Source organism: Bubalus bubalis, chromosome 12, assembly GCF_019923935.1.
Source record: "Bubalus bubalis isolate 160015118507 breed Murrah chromosome 12, NDDB_SH_1, whole genome shotgun sequence".
Taxonomy (NCBI): Eukaryota; Metazoa; Chordata; class Mammalia; order Artiodactyla; family Bovidae; genus Bubalus; species Bubalus bubalis.
Genome location: NC_059168.1, coordinates 38,246,784 through 38,267,479, shown reverse-complemented (window position 1 = coordinate 38,267,479; position 20,696 = coordinate 38,246,784). Strand labels below are relative to the sequence as shown.

The following is a 20,696-nucleotide window of genomic DNA, read 5'->3' as shown; positions in this document are numbered from 1 at the left end:
TGGCTTACTTCTTAATTGCTGAGTCTTGTAAGTAAGTTTATTGCTCTAAAATCTGAAATATCAAAGTGAGCCTCCCAGCCCAGTATTTTGGGACAAGGTGACCAAATGGCATTTTATTTTTCCCTTTGGTTCATAATTTTATAGATTCGGCCTGTGTTTTGTCTCAGGCTTTTCCCTCTTCAGAGCCTGCAGTGTGTCTTTATGCCATAGTCTTGCCTGCTCCCCATTCTCCATTCATTCTTTTAACAGACATTTATTGGATTCCCTCTAAGTGCTGCTAAGAAGGGCAGGGCCACAAAATGGTCCCTTTCCTCATAATCATTACCTACTAATAGGTGAAGACAGATAAGAAATAAATAAGCAAATGAATAAAATAATTTCAGTGTACTAAAGTATAAATAAGTGTGATAGAGAAAAGAAACAAGAGGTGGAGATGAAGACTACTAGATAAAAGGTTGTCCATGTGAGGGAAGAGGTCCTCAGGCGGGGAAGAGGCTAGAGTGAGACCCTGAGACATTGACTAGGATGAACTAGAATTAGGCTGGCTACAACCTCATGAGCTTGGGGGACTCGGACAATCGGTGAGGGTGAAGGCATTGGCTGGAGCCAGATCACCCAGAGCTTTGTAGTCCATCATAAGGAGCCTAAACTTTACTTTAAATTTGGTGAGTTGTTGAAAGTTTTAACTATGGAAGTAACATAATCTGATCTGTGTTTTGCAAGATTAGCTTTGCCATCAAGTGAAACATGGATTAAATTTGAGAAGAAAACAGATTGTAAATTTGGAGAGTGCTGCCTTAATCTCAAGGAGAGATGGTGGTCAGGACCAGTGGAAAAGGGTAGATTGATTCAGAGCACATTTACAAACTAGAGAAGAGAATTAGAAGGGCTTGGTGATGGATTGGATGTGCAGAGTAGGGTGAGGAAAAGTATTATAAAGAATGATTCTCTGTGGAGTAACTGGATCAAGGTACAAAGGTATCATTAATGAGATACGGAAGATATAAAGCAACACATAGAGAATTAAGTGCCCTGTTTCAGACACGCATTAATTTTTCGATGTCTGCATGTGTGATGTGTTAAAAATGTGGATGGATTTGTGAGCCCGGAGCTCATCAACATGACCAGATGTGAATTTAGATGTCATAGCATAAAGATGACCTGTAATCCTCAGCACTCAATCCATTCATCTCCCTCCCACCAAGCCTTTCAGGTTCTCTCCCAGGATCACAGTCCAGTGCTATTTTATTTGTTGAGCAGCCAGTAAGCCTGGGCCCACAGATTTCCAGGACTGACCAGAGTCCCAGGAGACAAAAACCCAGAGATGAGGTTCAGTTCAGTTCAGTTCAGTCACTCACTCGTGTCCAACTCTTTGCAATCACATGGACTACAGCACACCAGGCCTCCCTCTCCATCACCAACTCCCAGAGTTTACTCAAACTCATGTCCATTGAGTCGATGATGCCATCCAACCACCTCATCCTCTGTCATCCCCTTCTCCTCCTGCCATCAATCTTTCCCAGAATCAGGGTCTTTTCAAATGAGTCAGTTCTTCACATCAGGGGGCCAAAGTACTGGAGTTTCAGCTTCAGCATGAGTCCTTCCAATGAATATTCAGGACTGATGTGCTTTAGGATGGACTGGTTGGATCTCCTTGCAGTCCAAGGGACTCTCAAGAGTCTTCTCCAACACCACAGTTCAAAAGCATCGATTCTTCAGTGCTCAGCTTTCTTTACATTCGAACTCTCACATCCATACATGACTACTGGAAAAACCATAGCTTTGACTAGATGGACCTTTGTTGGCAAAGTAATGTCTCTGCTTTTTAATATGCTGTCTAGGTTGGTCATTACTTTTCTTCCAAGGAGTAAGTATCTTTTAATTTCATGGCTGCAGTCACCATCTGCAGTGATTTTGGAGCCCCAAAAATAAAGTCTGCCACTGTTTCCACTGTTTCCCCATCTATTTGCCATGAAGTGATGGGAATGGATGCCATGATCTTCATTTTCTGAATGTTGAGCTTTAAGCCAACTTTCTTACTCACTCTCATCTTTCACTTACATCAAGAGGCTCCTTAGTTCTTCTTCACTTTCTACCATAAGGGTGGTGTCATCTGTATATATGAGGTTACTCATATTTTTCCCGGAAATCTTGATTCCAGCTTGTGCTTCCTCCAGCCCAGCATTTCTCATGATGTACTCTGCATATAAGTTAAATATGCAGGGTGACAATATACAGCCTTGACATACTCCTTTTCCTATTTGGAACCAGTCTGTTGTTCCATGTCCAGTTCTAACTGTTGCTTCCTAACCTGCATACAAATTTCTCAAGAGGTAGGTCATGTGGTCTGGTATTCCCATCTCTTTCAGAATTTTCCACAGTTTGTGGTGATCCACAGTCAAAGGCTTTGGCATAGTCAATAAAGCAGAAATAGATGTTTTTCTGGATCTCTCTTGCTTTTTCCATGATCCAGCAGATGTTGGCAATTTGATCTCTGGTTCCTCTGCCTTTTCTAAATCAAACTTGAACATCTGGAAGTTCACAGTTCATCTACTGTTGAAGCCTGACTTGGAAAATTTTGAGCATTACTTTGCTAGCGTGTGAGATGAGTGCAATTGTGCGGTAGTTTGAGCATTCTTTGGCATTGCCTTTCTTTGGGATTGGAATGAAAACTGCCCTTTTCCAGTCCTGTGGCCACTGCTGAGTTTTCCAAATTTGCTGACATATTGAGCACAGCACTTTCACAGCATTATATTTTAGGATTTGAAATACCTCAGCTGGAATACCATTACCTCCACTAGCTTTGTTCATAATGACGCATCCTAAGGCCCACTTGACTTCACATTCCAGGATGTCTGGCTCTAGGTTAGTGATCACACCATCGTGATTATCTGGGTCATGAAGATCTTTTTTGTATAGTTCTGTGTATTCTTGCCACCTCTTCTTAATATCTTCTGCTTCTGTTAGGTCCATACCATTTCTGTCCTTTAGTGAGCCCATCTCTGCATGAAATGTCCCCTTGGTATCTCTAATTTTCTTGAAGAGATCTCTAGTCTTTCCCATTCTGTTGTTTTCCTCTATTTCTTTGTACTGATCACTGAAGAAGGCTTTCTTAACTCTCCTTGCTATTTTTTGGAACTCTGCATTCAAATGGGTATATCTTTCCTTTTCTCCTTTGATTTTTGGTTCTCTTCATAGCTATTTGTAAGGCCTCCTCAGACAGCCATTTTGCTTTTTTGCACTTGTTTTTCTTGGGGATGGTCTTGATCCCTGTCTCCTGTACAATGTCACAAACCTCCATCCATAGCCCATCAGGCACTCTGTCTATCAGATCTAGCCCCTTAAATCTGTTTCTCACTTCCACGGTATAGTCATAAGGGATTTGATTTCGGTCATACATGAATGGTCTAGTGGTTTTCTCCACTTTCTTCAGTTTAAGTCTGAATTTGGCAATAAGGAGTTCATGATCTGAGCCACAGTCAGCTCCTGGTCTTGTTTTTGCTGACTGTATAGAGCTTCTCCACCTTTTGCTGCAAAGAATATAATCAATCTGATTTTGGTATTGACCATCTGGTGATGTCCATGTGTAGAGTCTTCTCTTGTGTTGTTGGAAGAGGTTGTTTGCCAAGACTAGTGCGTTCTCTTGGCAAAACTCGATTAGCCTTTGCCCTTCTTCATTCTGTACCCTAAGGCCAAATTTGCCTGTTACTCCAGGTGTTTAGAGACCCAGTAGTCACTGCTGTTTCTGTGGAGCCACACCCTCTCAATCAATTCTTAGGAGCACTGCTCAGTGCCCATATAGTTTTCTCCCAAGGCTCACTGCAAGTTTACTATAAGCACCTTTTGGAAAAATGGCCATCTCAGTAGGTACTCAAGCAAAAACTTGTTCTGGTTTTGAAAGTGGACACAAATGACCATTCCTATCTGTAAAAGCCTCTTTGATTGATACCACATCCTTTGGGTGGCTAAATTTACTATTATTTCAGGCTTTTTAAAGCAAATATACTTTAGGCATTACATATAACCATGGTTATGACATCAAATGAAAGGAAATATAAACTTTGATAAACACGAGACAGGGCAAGAGAAGAGACTGGGGCATCTTTTATCCTGTGGTTACATCCCTAGGGAGCCCAGATTTCCACAATGATTTTTCTCAATGAGTCGATTCAGGAAGCATGAGCTATCAGAGAAGAGAACCATTGCTTATGATATCCAGTTTTTTTCTGGCTTTTATATTTCTCCCATTTTAACTGAAAGGATGCTGCACGGTTTTCCCCTTCTTGTGTGTATAGAATTTACTTCTAGACAAGGTTTAACAAAACTTAAATTTTGAGTTTGTAAAATATTTCCAGAGGGTAGTCATTTATAAAGGAGATGCTGGTGAACAAGTACTTCAAGCAAAAATCACTACACTATTAAACATTTTGCATACTATTGTAATGTTTTCCATATAAAATTACAAAAATTTGCTAGCTATTTACCTGCTCTCAGCCTAAGGAGAATCAAAGCCATCAGCATATGCCACGCCAGCAACTTTTTTTCTGTTTTAAACTGCACTAGGGAGCTTGAATTTGCATGCTAAAGTAAATGAAACAATTTGATTATATTTGCTGAAACAGCCCATTACTGTGTATCATTTCAGAAGACCACAAAATTTAGCACATGTAATCGAAATGGATTGCCTCCTTCTAACTGTGAGAGCATTGAGGAGAAACCATAAAAACACTGGGTATTGTGATAAATTGAGTTCTCAAAAATAAGGCTGGTTAATTTTCTTACCAATTATCTTGCCATTACTTGAATACAGTTTAAATACAAGTGTTAAGTCTTTGAATTTTCCCTATGAATATTTCAGTGTTTCCATTAGAAGGATTTAACTCTGCATTTATTTGTTCATATCTAATCTTCTAAGCCAATTAGATATCTTTTAGCTTTTGATGCCAAAAGAAGTATTGTATGTGGTATGTTGCTTACTCCATAAGGAAGATTTCCAGCATGTAACAATTTAAGTTTTAATATAGAAGTTTCTAATGTATCCATTTTCTAGTCAACATACTAACAAAAAAATGTGTTTTAAAGGAAAGTTTCTTAATCTATCTCTATGGGAGTACTTTTGCTTAAGCAAGCCAGCAAGCTAAAATTAGAAATGTTCTCTGACAACAAAAAGCACACAAACTCTACAAGAGGCCTGGGAATTGAACAGAGTGGAAACACAAAATGAGTCATGATATGGAAACACTTGGCCTCGTGTCACCTTTCTGTGCAGATGCTCATGTTCACCTTTCTGGGGCACAAATCCCTTCTGTTCTCCTGGCTTCTATCTGAGGTTTTGGCTGAAAGTGAAAGTCGCTCAGTCCTGTCTGTCTCTTTGTGATCCCATGGACTATACTCCATGGAATTCTCCAGGCCAGAACTCTGGAGTGGGTAGCATTTCCCTTCTCCAGGGGATCTTCCCAACCCAAGGATCAAACTCAGGTCTCCCACATTGCAGGTGGATTCTTTACCAGCTGAGCCACCAGGGAAGCCCAAGAATATTGGAGTGGGTAGCCTATCCCTTCTCCAGCAGATCTGCCCGACCCAGGAATCGAACCCAGGGGTCTCCTGCATTGCAGGCAGATTCTATACCAACTGAGCTATCAGGAGGTTTTGGTTAGGAGCTCATAATGTAAATGTGCAGGTGTCTCCACATAATTCTGGGCTTTTTGTTTCAATTTAATTGGGAGTTTTTTTTCACCATCAGAAAAGTAAGATGCATACTGTTCACAAAACAAACACACACACAGACACAAACCTTAGAGAAATATGTCTCAAAAAACTTTTCTCACAAATGCTCATTGACACAGAACATCTTAACAAGAATACCAATCCAATATCTGGCCAAAGATAAAATGATAAAGCAAGGATGTTATGAGAAAGAAAATTGAAGACCTCTGGAAACAAATTGAAAAACCGAAGTAGTATCATTAAAGAGATAAATAAATTAGAAAAGCAAGTAGCAGAATAAGTGCCACCAATAATTAAATTCCTAGCATAGAATAAAGACTTAAGATAATTAGGATACATGCATGCATACAAAGATTAATTAAAGCCGTGGGGGAAAAGACAATTTATATAAAAGACATGGGATAACTGATATTCTTGAGAAAGCTTCATATATGGAGTAGTTACTTATTAAAACATATTAAAAAAAATATATATATATATAACATATTATACTATAGGAAAATTTATCTGAACCAATGGAAATTTTAAAAAATTATCTATAGTTGGGCATTTCCCTAGTGGTTCAGTGGCTAAGACTCTGTGCACCCAGTGTAGATGGCCCGAGTTTAATCCTGATCAGGGAACTAGATCCCAACATGCTGCAACTAAGAGTCCACATGCTGCAATTTAAGATTATGCATGCCACAACCAAGACCCAGCTCAGCCAAATAAATAAATAAATATTTTTTAAAAATTATCTATAGTTGGAAAGAACATGTGATCTGAGAAAATTAATACAGGTGTCTACACCAAGGCAGATTCTAGTTAATTTCCTAAATTTCGGGAATAAAACAATTTCAGGCATCTGGACAGAAAGAGCAAATAACATGCAAGGAATTAAAATCAGACTGCTTTAGAGCAATCAATGCTGTAAGACAATGAAACCACCATCCTGAGGTGAAAATAGCATGATTCTAAAATGTTGTATCCAAAATGGCAGTCAAGTATAAAAACATTATGAGCCATAAAAGGACTAAGAAAAGCAGTCTACCCATGAGCCCATCTGAGAAAAACTCAATAATGAAAAACCTGCCAATTTACTTTTAGTCAAAATTTAAAACTTAGAGAAAAAGAGGTTTTTTAAAACAGACTAATCACTTCATGGGAAATAGATGGGGAAACAGTGGAAACAGTGGCAGACTTTATTTTGGGGGGCTCCAAAATCACTGCAGATGGTGACTGCAGCCATGAAATTAAAAGATGCTTACTCCTTGGAAGGAAAGTTATGACCAACCTAGATAGCATATTCAAAAGCAGAGATATTACTTTGCCAGCAAAGGTCCGTCTAGTCAAGGCTATGGTTTTTCCAGTGGTCATGTATTGATGTGAGATTTGGACTGTGAAGAAGGCTGAGTGCCAAAGAGTTGATGCTTTTGAAGTGTGGTGTTGGAGAAGACTCTTGAGAGTCCCTTGGACTGCAAGGAGATCCAACCAGTCCATTCTAAAGGAGATCAGCCCTGGGTGTTCTTTGAAAGGGATGATGCTAAAGCTGAAACTCCAGTACTTTGGCCACCTCATGTGAAGAGTTGACTCATTGGAAAAGACTCTGATGCTGGGAGGGATTGGGGGCAGGAGGAAAAGGGGATGACAAAGGATGAGATGGCTGGATGGCATCACCGACTTGATGGACTTGAGATTGAGTGAACTCTGGGAGATGGTGATGGACAGGGAGGCCTGACGTGCTGCGATTCATGGAGTCGCAAAGAGTCAGACATAACTGAGCAACTAAACTGAACTGAACTGAATGATGAGCAGTCAGTTCATTTAAATATTAAACATATGTAAATTGAAGTTACAGAATAAACCCAAACTAGGTGACAGTAATAATAAAATATACAAAAGTTGAAGGCAAGGAACTGGAGGAATCAACCTACCTGACTTCAGGCTCTACTACAAAGCCACAGTCATCAAGACAGTATGGCACTGGCACAAATACAGAAATATAGATCAATGGAACAAAATAGAAAGCCCAGAGATACATCCACGCACATATGGACACCTTATCTTTGACAAAGGAGGCAAGAATATACAATGGATTAAAGACAATCTCTTTAACAAGTGGTGCTGGGAAATCTGGTCAACCACTTGTAAAAGAATGAAACTAGAACACTTTCTAACACCATACACAAAAATAAACTCAAAATGGATTAAAGATCTCAATGTAAGACCAGAAACTATAAAACTCCTAGAGGAGAACATAGGCAAAACACTCTCCGACATACATCACAGCAGGATCCTCTATGACCCACCTCCCAGAATATTGGAAATAAAAGCAAAAATAAACAAATGGGACCTAATTAACCTTAAAGCTTCTGCACATCAAAGGAAACTATTAGCAAGGTGAAAAGACAGCCTTCAGAATGGGAGAAGATAATAGCAAATGAAGCAACTGACAAACAACTAATCTCGAGAATATACAAGCAACTCCTACAGCTCAACTCCAGAAAAATAAATGACTCAATCAAAAAATGGGCCAAAGAACTAAATAGACATTTCTCCAAAGAAGACATACAGATGGCTAACAAACACATGAAAAGATGCTCAACATCACTCATTATCAGAGAAATGCAAATCAAAACCACTATGAGGTACCATTTGACACCAGTCAGAATGGCTGCGATCCAAAAGTCTACAAGTAATAAATGCTGGAGAGGGTGTGGAGAAAAGGGAACCCTGTTACACTGTTGGTGGGAATGCAAACTAGTACAGCCACTATGGAGAACAGTGTGGAGATTCCTTAAAAAACTGGAAATAGAACTGCCTTATGATCCAGCAATCCCACTGCTGGGCATACACACTGAGGAAACCAGAAGGGAAAGAGACACGTGTACCCCAATGTTCATCGCAGCACTGTTTATAATAGGCCATGGAAGCAACCTAGATGTCTATCAGCAGATGAATGGATAAGAAAGCGGTGGTACATATACACAATGGAGTATTACTCAGCCATTAAAAAGAATACATTTGAATCAGTTCTAATGAGGTGGATGAAACTGGAGCCTATTATACAGAGTGAAGTAAGCCAGAAAGAAAAACACCAATACAGTATACTAACACATATATATGGAATTTAGAAAGATGGTAACAATAACCCTGTGTACGAGACAGCAAAAGAGACATTGATGTATAGAACAGTCTTATGGACTCTGTGGGAGAGGGAGAGGGTGGGAAGATTTGGGAGAATGGCATTGAAACATGTAAAATATCATGTATGAAACAAGTTGCCAGTCCAGGTTCGATGCATGATACTGGATGCTTGGGGCTGGTGCACTGGGACGACCCAGAGGGATGGAATGGGGAGGGAGGAGGGAGGAGGGTTCAGGATGGGGAACACATGTATACCTGTGGCAGATTCATTTTGATATTTGGCAAAACTAATACAATTATGTAAAGTTTAAAAATAAAATAAAATTAAGTAAAAATAAATAAATAAATCCACCAAAAAAAAAAAAAGTTGAAGGCAAGAGCAGAGAGATGTGAAGATAAATGATAGTATTATGGCCTTATTCTATCACAGCAGAGAATAAATTTAAAATGTTGAAAATTTAAACATGTAACTTTAAAAACCTTGATTCCAATATTAATATTTTTCATGTTTTCTTAACTTTAGACAAACTTTTTATGAAATAAAAGAGGAAACATGAGATGAGATTAAGAAATAGACATGTGAAATTCAGTAGTTCCTCTAGTCTTACTTCTGAGTTCAACTAACATTAAATGTAATGCTTTTTATTTCAAAATAACATTTATAATTTTATAAACATGATGAAAAACTACTTATTTTTAAAAAGACTGAAAGTAGATAGGTCAGATGTTGCCAATGGCTCATTTTGAGTGATAGAAAGATTATTATAATTTCATCTTTGCTCTTTTCTGTAATTTTTTAAATTAAAAAAATTAAAGCACAAATTAGAGCTGGACCAGCAATATATGATAAGAGTTTTTCTCAGATTCTCCCCATTCTATATAGATTTTTGAAGAATTTTTATCTTAGACTTTCCCTGGTGGTCCAGTGGTTAAGAACCCATGATTCCACTGCAAGGGGCACAGGTTTGATTCCTGGTCAGAGAAGTAAGATCCCACATGCCCCACAATGTGGGGAAAAATAAAAAGAATTTTTATCTTAAGCTACTGGGAAACTTATGTAGCTGTTTGTCTACTACCTATACATATATTGGGGGCTTCCCCCATGGCTCAGTGGTAAAGAATCTGCCTGCCAATGGAGGAGACTTGCAGGAGACAAGGGTTCTATCTCTGGGCCAGGAAGATCTCCTGGAGGAAACGGCAACCCACTCCAGTATTCTTGACTAGAAAATTCCATGGACAGAGGAACTTGGCGGGCTACAGTCCATGGGGTCACAAAGACTCAGACATGACTGAGTGCCTGAGCAGACACCTGGTGGTGGCGCTTAAGTCGCTAAGTCATGTCCGGCTCTTGAGACCCCATGGACGGCAGCCCGCCAGGCTCCTCTGTCCATGGGGTCTCCAGGCAAGAATACTGGAGTGGGTTGCCATTTCCTTCTCCAGGGGATCTTCCCAACCTGGGAATCAAACCTGGGTCTCCTGCATTGCAGGCAGATTCCTTACCAACTGAATTACAAGGCAAGCCCCGAGTATACACATATTTATCCATCTATTATAGTATATATGCATGTATGTATAAATGAAATAAGTAGCCCTTCCATTTTTTTCATTCTATGTATACCCCTCTAACTCTCCCCTCACCAAACCCTGGCTCTCTTTCTTTGCTTGTTCACTAGACTGAAGGTAGCACAGCATGGTGTCATGAAAAGGTGTGTTTTCTGCCTCCTCACTTAGCCGCAAGAGAGGGGCTTCTCTTTCCAGGCCTCACTGTTTCATCTATAACACATTATCTCCTACCTGACGATAGGACTTCAATAAATAACTGAGCAGATACTTGGGTTGGAGCTGAGGAACATGGAAGAGGCCTGAGCCCTAAACAACTAGAGTAGTGTTCCCAACGGGGCTACCTTTCCATCCAGCCTTCAGGAGGACTGTGGGCAGGGAAAGGTAACTGGTTTATGGCTGGACCAAGTTGTTCACCCTTGTCAGATGAATGTCAATGACATAAACATACTGGTTAGTTGTTTTAATCTTTAAACTTTCCTGTTCTTTTTCACAGACTTTAGGAGGGGTAAGGTTGGGAGGAAATCATACAGGAAGCAAGAGAACATACCCCATAAGTTCATTAGTATGCAAGGAAAAGAGAATTGAAGGAGGGACAAAGGTACAAAGCAGCTATATGACAGCCCTTTCTATAAAATATTTGTGTAGCTTGAGACCTCACACCTGTACCTTCCTTGACCCTCATGAATGGAATACTTTCATGCAAAGTTAAGGAAAAGTAGCATGACCATGGTCCCTACTTTATACACCACATCAAGGATTTCCCCAAAGTCATTAGACTAGTGAATGGGAATATCATTTTCCCCAAAAGAGGATGCTCTTTCTAGTACCACAGTCTTTCAGATATAAAACTATCACAGTCCTAAGTTCTTCTATGAAACAAACAAAGCAGAGAACCTGAAGAAAAACAGAAAAGGGTCAAAATAAAAAAAAAAAAATGCTCTCCAACTTTCCCAGTTCTATGAAAGGAAATCTCTTACTCCCAATTTGCCCTGGACCTTCTCTGACAACAGCATTCCACCCAAATGCCTGAGTTCTGCCCATGCCAAGCACAAGGCTCAGCTAGAGCCATGCAGAGAGGAAGTAGAGTATTGTGTGTGGGAGGCTGTGTGTGTCACACAGAAACTTGCTCATGAGGACCTTAGTCCCCAAATGCTTCCATGACTTCATTGATCTGCTTACAGCCTTGTGGGTGCTGCACAATTACTCTTATATTTAAAGAAAAGAATAGATTTTAGAAAATATTGATATGCTATATATTTCTAAGCCCCTGGGAGACTGCAGTTCTGTCCTTTCAAGCATCCCTTTTGCACAGATTCCAGTGGCTTATTTCCTCACTTACCTTCACTAATGTAATTTTTGGTAGTTTGAATGGAGATCGTAATTAAGAGTTCACATTTCTTGAGCACTTACAGGCCCTGGGGTAAGAATGTTGCTGGCATTGTCTCAGTTAACAGAATTACAATTTTGATATTTTAGATGATGGAACTGAGGATCAGAAAGGTTAACTCTTTCTGACCACATAGCTTCTATGTAACAAGCATTAGATTCAAGCTCTGGTCCAGCTGATTCCAGAGCGATATTCTCCACCACTAGTCTAGCAACTGACATACTCCATCGGGTTAGCACCACAGCTGACAAGCACAAAGAATATCTGCTGAGTGCCTGAATAACCCCTTTGGAATGAACATGGGAAAGCTTTATGGTAGCATGGCATTATGGCTAAAAGTTTGGGCTCTGGTGTCAAGAAGCCTCAAGTGCAAACCCCAGCTCTGACATCTAGAACCTGACATCTAGAACATCTAGAACCTGACATCTAGAACATATTGGAGACTCCGCTTCTCTAGTGAAACAAGATAATGACAGCAGCAGCATCACAGCGTTTTAATGATTAAATGCAGTACCTAAAGTAAGCTTAGCTTGACTGTCATGTTGCAGAAACTCAAGAATGTTACTACTATTCATATTAAGCTGAAATAGAAGCGACTAGTCCTTCCTGTCAGCTTCCATTAGCAACTTAATTGGAGTACAACTAATAAGAGTTTACAAATTTTAAAACTATTGGCTAAACAAATCAACCACCTGGAGATCCCATCTTTTTTAACATTTTAATATTCAAAAGATCGCATCTATTTTAAACATTTTAATATTTACCTGAAAACAACAATGCAAAGACTGCCCAAGGTAAATTGACCAACTATTATTTATGAAACATATTATTTATGAAGCATCTAATATTTGCAAAGCATTTCAAGATACACCAGCGAGTATAAATTTCAGAGGCTTCCCTCAAAGAGTTTTCAGACCTTGTTATGTAAACAGAATGATATGTACATGTTAAGTCACTTCAGTCATGTCAGACTCTTTGGATGCTATGCACTAAAGCCCACCAGGTTCCTCTGTCCATGGGATTCTCCAGGCAAGAATACTGGAGTTAGTTGCCATGCCCTCCTCCAGGGGATCTTCCAACCCAGGGATCGATCCTGCATATCCTGCAACTACTACATCGCAGGTGGATTCTTTACCACTGACCCAGCAGGGAAGCCCAAAATAGAATGATCAGATCAGATCAGATCAGTCACTCAGTCGTGTCCGACTCTTTGCCACCCCATGAATCGCAGCACGCCAGGCCTCCCTGTCCATCACCAACTCCCTGAGTTCACTCAAACTCACGTCCATCGAGTCAGTGATGCCATCCAGCCATCTCATCCTCTGTCGTCCCATTCTCCTCCTGTCCCCAATCCCTCCCAGCATCAGAGTCTTTTCCAATGAGTCAACTCTTCGCATGAGGTGGCCAAAGTACTGGAGTTTCAGCTTTAGCATCAGTCCTTCCAAAGAAATCCCAGGGCTGATCTCCTTCAGAATGGACTGGTTGGATCTCCTTGCAGTCCAAGGGACTCTCAAGAGTCCTCTCCAACACCACAGTTCAAAAGCATCAATTCTTTGGTGCTCAGCCCTCTTCACAGTCCAACTCTCACATCCATATGTGACCACTGGAAAAACCATAGCCTTGACTAGACGAACCTTTGTTGGCAAAGTAATGTCTCTGCTTTTGAATATGCTATCTAGGTTGGTCATAACTTTCCTTTCAAGGAGTAAGCATCTTTTAATTTCATGGCTGCAGTCACCATCTGCAGTGATTTTGGAGCCCCCCAAAATAAAGTCTGCCACTGTTTCCACTGTTTCCCCATCTATTTCCCATGAAGTGATGGGACCGGATGCCATGATCTTCGTTTTCTGAATGTTGAGCTTTAAGCCAACTTTTTCACTCTCCACTTTCACTTTCATCAAGAGGCTTTTGAGTTCCTCTTCACTTTCTGCCATAAAGGTGGTGTCATCTGCATATCTGAGGTGATTGATATTTCTCCCGGCAATCTTGATTCCAGCTTGTGTTTCTTCAAGCAGTCCAGCATTTCTCATGATGTACTCTGCATATAAATTAAATAAACAGGGTGACAATATACAGCCTTGACGTACTCCTTTTCCTATTTGGAACAAGTCTGTTGTCCCATGTCCAGTTCTAACTGTTGCTTCCTGACCTGCATACAAATTTCTCAAGAGGCAGATCGGGTGGTCTGGTATTCCCATCTCTTTCAGAATTTTCCACAGTTTATTGTGATCCACACAGTCAAAGGCTTTGGCATAGTCAATAAAGCAGAAATAGATGTTTTTCTGGAACTCTCTTGCTTTTTCTATGATCCAGTGGATGTTGGCAATTTGATCTCTGGTTTCTCTGCCTTTTCTAAAACCAGCTTGAACATCAGGAAGTTCATGGTTCACATATTGCTGAAGCCTGGCTTGGAGAATTTTGAGCATTACTTTACTAGCGTGTGAGATGAGTGCAATTGTGCTGTAGTTTGAGCAGTCTTTGGCATTGCCTTTCTTTGGGATTGGAATGAAAACTGACTCAAATAGAATGATACCTAATCACAAAAACAACACAAGAGATAATCCAATATAGATGACTTTACAATGCATCCCTCAGCTAGTAAAGAATCCACCTGCAATGCAGGAGACCCCGGTTCAATTCCTGGGTCAGGAAGATCCGCTGGAGAAGGGATAGGCTACCTACTCCAGTATTCTGGGGCTTCTCTGGTGACTCAGTAGCTAAAGAATCCGCATGCAATATGGGAGCCCTGGGTTCAATACCTGGGTTGGAAAGATCCCCGGAGAAGGGAATGGCTACCCACTCCAGTATTCTGGCCTGGAGAATTCCATGGACTATTCCATGGGGCGGCAAGGAGTTGGACATGATTGAGCAACTTTCACTTTCAGTTTCACTTGAGGGGTGAAGTAGTGACACTCTTAGCACAAAGTAAAGCCTTACAAGCCAGAGAAGTTGTGTAGGGTAAGACAGAAAGAAAGAATTTAAGAAAAGGGCAAAGACAGTGAAAAAGAAAGCACAGTACCTGGTGGTGCAGAGTTGGGGAGGGAAGACAGAGGGGGAAAGACAGTTGGCATGTAAGTGACTGTAAGGGGGTATGTGCGGTCATGGTGGAGTAGGACAAAAGTAAATAACACAAGTTCTCCCACCCCTTCAGCTCTTTGCTCATGGACCAAGCTAAAGAATAGGGAAAACATTAAAGCTTTATCAGAAAGGGAAATTCCTAAAATAACCTTCTTTAGGTAATCTCTGCAGCACTATCTCTTGGAGAAGTTATAGGGTGATGATTGTTCACCATCTTAAATCTGTCTGAATTTGAACCCATCAAAAGAACTAAGATACAAAACTCAAGTAGTCAAAATACTGTATCAGCTCATGTATGTGTGTGTATATATATATATATATATATATATATATACACACACACACTCACACATATATATGTCTCAACAGTTTTAGAGTACAGTAAATAACAACTATAAAAACACTTTACCTTCTGCATTTTCCCTAGGAATTTATTATTGAGATTTTTGAGACAGGCTGGGATGTGGGACCCTTTGCTGCAGTGCTTGTACTTGGACAAATGTCTCCTTGAACAACAAAATACAAAGAAATCACAAGGGACTAAAAATAACTGTGCATGTGCAGTTGAAGCAAATTATGGACAACAAGATACAAAAAGACCAAAAACCCACCTGTCACTTCTGAAGAGCTGAGAGCAAAAGAGGTTACTGCTCATGGCCCCTGAACAGACCACCAAAGGGGAGGACAAACCACCTAAGCCACTTCTCCAGCCTGACCCCGGAACCCACCCCTACCCTCACCCCATGTAAGCAATCAGCTCATCCCTGCCTTGAGTAAGCAAGCAAGGGAACCTGTTATGTATTCTTGCTCCCTCATGCTATAACAGGGACCCCAATAAAGCCTTGCCTGAATTTCTTATCTGGCCTTTTATCAATTTCTATTGATTCAGGAGGCCAAGAACCCTGGTCAGTAACAATTTTCTTTGTATCTATTAGTAACTTTAAAAATACCCTTCTGTGTTTTGAGGGCATTGGATCTATTTCTGCTGTTTTGAAAGAGCGTCATAATATCACTTTCTGGGAAAACCAAAGTAAGCAGTATTTCAAGGGCTGTTTTTTATGCCTCGGATTTTGCAGACTTCAACATTTTGAATTTACAGGGATAAAATATAATTTTTGTACTTTATAAAGATTGATTCAGGCTTCCCAGGTGGCGCTAGTTGTAAAGAACCCACCGGCCAACACACGAAACATAAGAAACACAGGTTCAATCCCTGGGTCGGGAAGATCCCCTGGAGGAGGACATGGCAATCCACTTGAGTATTCTTGCCTGGAGAATCCCATGGACCTAGGAGCCTTGCCAGCTACAGTCCATAGGGTTACACAGAGTCAGACACAGCAGAAGCAGGTTAGCACACATGCATGCAAAAATTGATTGGAAAATAAAACATGGTGTATTTGAATATTGATAGTATTTGAAGTGGAGAAGGCAGTGGCAATCCACTCCAGTACTCTTGCCTGGAAAATCCCATAGATGGAGGAGCCTGATAGGCTGCAGTCCATGGGGTTGCTAAGAGTTGGACAGGACTTCACTTTCACTTTTCACTTTCATGCATTGGAGAAGGAAATGGCAACAACCCACTCCAGTGTTCTTGCCTGGAGAATCCCAGGGACGGGGGAGCCTGGTGGGCTGCCATCTATGGGGTCGCACAGAGTCGGACACGACTGAAGCGACTTAGCAGCAGCAGCAGCAGTAGTATTTGAAGATTAGTCTCTAAACTTGAACCAGAAGTTCAAATGTCCCTCCCAAAGAACTATAAGAAATGAAATTTATCAGTGGAAGCAAGTATATTAATTGTTTTGTTTTTGTTTAGATTTTGTGATGGAAGGCCTGAGAATGTGACTAATTTCAAAAGCTTATGCATCTCTCTTTTCTTTTTCCTTCCTTCTCCCAATCCAATTTGAAACTCCAATGTCTTAATTACCTTAGCTAAGTGTGGATCTGATTAAAGCAAACAGTATTAAAATAATGCTCACAGCCCCAAATACTTCAACATGCATTTATATTAGAAAGATGCACTTGTTCACTCAGATGACTTTGATGTATGGAACGTGCGTCGCTGGGCTTAAAGCAAAGTTCCCTTGCAATCTAGACTGTAGTAGATTCTTCTAGTCACAGATCCTCTAGGAACAATGACTCGTTCTTCATAATGTTCCAGTTGCTCAGGTCAGTGCCAGGGTTGGCTAAGGGAGAAGGGACAACAGTGCCCCTTTGGGTACAGGGAGTACAACCTGAAGCCTGGGAGGCAGTGGGAATTTCACATGGTCTGACTCAGGAGAGCTTGAAGCCTCCAAACACAACCCGAGGTTTTCAAACATTTCAGGTGACTGGGGAGCTATCAAATAAACCACCCATCTTGGAAAGAGGGTAATGCTCTGGTATCCAATATCCAGGTGACTTGGATCTCTAGGAATCCTCAAGAATTCACAGAAAAATCATATCCCTGAGTTGGTGAACTCAACATTAGTACTGACATTCCAACTGTGATATTACAGTAAGAACGTTCAGGCTCTACACACACATGCACACACACACACAGCAAAATTTCAGACTTGCTCCTTTTTCCTCAAATAGCCTTTTTCGGCTGTGTAGACCCAATTTCTCTGATGTTACAAACACCCTAAATCAAACTCCTCCAGCCACAGGCATTATCTTCTCTCAAGTAGAACACGCAGTCCTCATCTTCCCTAAGTTTTCTCAAACTAAACTCTCTTTTTTCTTTCCTATATTACCAGATTTTTTTTTTTTTACAAATTATCCCCCACATAAATTATCCTACCAACTGATTCTGAGCTCCAAAGTTGAGGACTACAATTAGACAAAATTTTAAACAAAGCACATGCCTTTGCTAATGGCATGGGAACACTAAAATATGGACTGTTCATCTTCCTAAGCCCTTGTTGGGCACAGATATCCTCAGTCCTGCAGGGTCCAAGTTACTAGTGAAGACCCCCTGATGGGATCTTGTGGACCTAAGGGCACAAGCAGCCTAAAAGCAAATAAACCCAACTTTTCCCAGAAAAGGAACATCAAGGAAGTACAATGTACCTGATACTCAAAGGAAACCATCTGAATCTTGAGACAAAGCACTAAAAAAATATAAAAATGGGGACTTTTTTGGGTATTAAATTGATGGTATGCTAAACTAATCAACCTCACTCATTGAGATGTTAACAGACTGCACCACTCCTCTCTTTCTCCTTTCAAGTGCCCCTGGACTTAGAGCAATTCTCCAGGCCAGCAGCTCAGTCTCTCCTGGGAACTTGTTGAAACACAAATTCCTGGTCTCATCGCAGACCCACTGGATAAGAACCTCTGAGACACGGCCCCAACAATATAAGTCTTAAGGAGCCCTCCAGGGGGTTCTGAGGCACACTTACATTTGAAAAGCACTGCTTTAAGGCACTTTTCAAGCTTTCTCCCTCTTTTCTTCATGCTACAGCTAACTCCACCTGTTGACAGTCCTCTTCCCTAACCAAAACTAGGTACTGTCTACTCTTTGGGGAACTCTGGGACCTTCAGGTGAGAAATAATATAAAGGTTTATAGTTGCTCAGTCATGTCTGACTCTGCAATCCCATGGACTGCAGCATGCCAGGCTTCCCTGTCCTTCAGTATCTCCCGGAGCTTGCTCAAACTCATGTCCATTGAATTGGTGATGCCATCCAACCATCTTATCCTCTGTCATCCCCTTCTCCTCCTGCTTCAATCTATCCCAGCATCGGGGCCTTTTCCAATGAGTCAGCTCTTCACATCAGGTGGCCAAAGGATTGGAGCTTCAGCTTCAGCATCAGTCCTTCCAGTAAACATTCAGGGTTGATTTCTTTCAAGGCACTGGGAACAGGTTTTTATTCCCTGTTTATGGATTTATATATATATACACACACATACACACACACAAAAGAATAGGCCATAAGACTATAATAACAAGTCTCACACTGTAGCTTTTGAAGACAAAATATAGATTAGCTTAGACTGATCACAAATATATTATTTTAATAAATTAAATAATCATTATTTAACTTCTGTTTGGATCCCAGGTGAACAAGTGACCCTTGACTTTGACTTTAGCATATCTACCACACCATGACACAACTAATTAAAATTGCACAATTTTAGAAATTCATTTATTCTTCCAAATATTATTTGAGTAGTTAAGAATCTGATCAGTAAAGTCTGTTTCAGGCATGCATGTGTGCTAAGTCGCTTCAGTTGTGTCCGACTCTTTGAGACTCTATGGACTGTAGCCCACCAGGCTCCTTTGTCAGTGGGATTCTCCATGCAAGAATTCTGGAGTGGGTTGCCATGCCCTCCTCCTCCCGACCCAGGGATCGGACCCATGTTTCTTTTGTCTCCTACATTGGCAGGCAGATTCTTTACCACTAGCGCCACCTGGGAAGCCCAAAGTCTGTTTTACTTACTGTCATTTCCTTCCCTCTACCTTTCCATACCTTGTTTCTGACTTGTGACCAAATCTCTCAGCCAGCAAACTGTCTGATGTCCACAAACACCAGCAAACACTGAAAGTCCACAATGTTGTCCAATAGCAAAGAAAAGCCAAGTAGAAAAGATGATGAAAACAGAACTAAAGAGGAAATGAGGAAAACAAAACTAATGAGGATGAGGAAAATTCAAATTCTGGAAGGTGAGGAAGAATAAGACAGAGTTCAAAGAAAATCATGAGCCTTCTGCAAGGAAATCTGGGTCCAGATGTAGCCCTTAAGCTCAATGAACTGAATTAGCATCATCGCTTGATTGAGCTGAAGATGAGCCTACCTTCCAAAAACTCTGTTCCAATGCAACTTATTTTCTTTCTCCAGATAATCATGAGCAGATTGAGACTCCAGAAGCTAACAGGTTTTCTTCCCTCTATTTCTCACCTTCCAGGTAACTGTTATCATTTTCCCAATATATTTTTGAGAATTCTTTTGACCATTTTCAGATAGAGATATTGTTCTATGGGGTCCTAACCAAATTTTCTATGAGTGCTTTGAAAGAAAAAGGGCTTGTCCAAAAGGAGGAGTTTGGACTGATTTGGAGAACTTGGACATGTAACTGTAATGTTTTGGTCTGGGTGATGACTGAAGAAATCATTTTCTCTGACACAACAAATGGAGCGTTTCTATCTTTACTGGTTGTGATTTTCAAATGCCAATTGTACATTTAGTTCAGTTCAGTTCAGACGCTCAGTTGTGTCCGACTCTTTGCGACCCCATGGACTGCAGTACGCCAGGCTTCCCTGTCCATCACCAACTCCCGGAGCCTACTCAAACTCATGTCCATCGCATCAGTGATGTCATTGTACATTAGGTAGCTAAAAACTTGGCTGATGAACTCTATTCTCTTGTGACAAAAAAGTAGAGTATTCATAATAAAAACTGCAAGTTTTCAAATGTCATGTACTGGGAATACTACATCTTAATAACAAAAGATTATGAAACAAACAATGCATCAAAGTTGCTTAGTTCTTTCTTTGTCCTTTCCCAATCTTCCAAATATATATGTTTTTAAAAACATTCATATTTGTTTTTGCCCCAGTATAGCCCTGAAATGATTCAAGTATACCTGGTCCATACTCTCCTCTAGCCCTCCAAAAGCATAAATGTTGAGTAGAGTGTCCGTTAACTTTAGGATGTCAACTTTTGGTCTTCAGTGCTGCAGTATTTCATAGGTGATCCCAAATACGTGTGTCTGATACAAGAGAAAAGTGGTAGAGAAAACTGCTAGAAGAGTACCCAGTATAAACACAAAGCCAAACAAATCTTTTAATTTCCTCTTTTACTTGCCAAGTAAACATTTTACAAAGACAAAAATTA

General features: G+C 40.5%; 1 long non-coding RNA gene across 2 annotated transcripts in view; it reads right to left on the bottom strand.

Moving 5' to 3' along the window:
- LOC123328491 overlaps positions 1-20,696 on the bottom strand; it is a 70,672-nt gene that overhangs the window by 11,975 nt on the left and 38,001 nt on the right. Inside the window, exon 4 of one of the 2 annotated variants that reach the window (XR_006543351.2) lies at positions 20,446-20,571. The exons of the other annotated variant lie outside the window; for it this stretch is intronic. This is a non-coding gene — a long non-coding RNA (uncharacterized LOC123328491). The remainder of the gene's footprint in view (positions 1-20,445; positions 20,572-20,696) is intronic. 2 annotated transcript variants of the gene reach the window in all.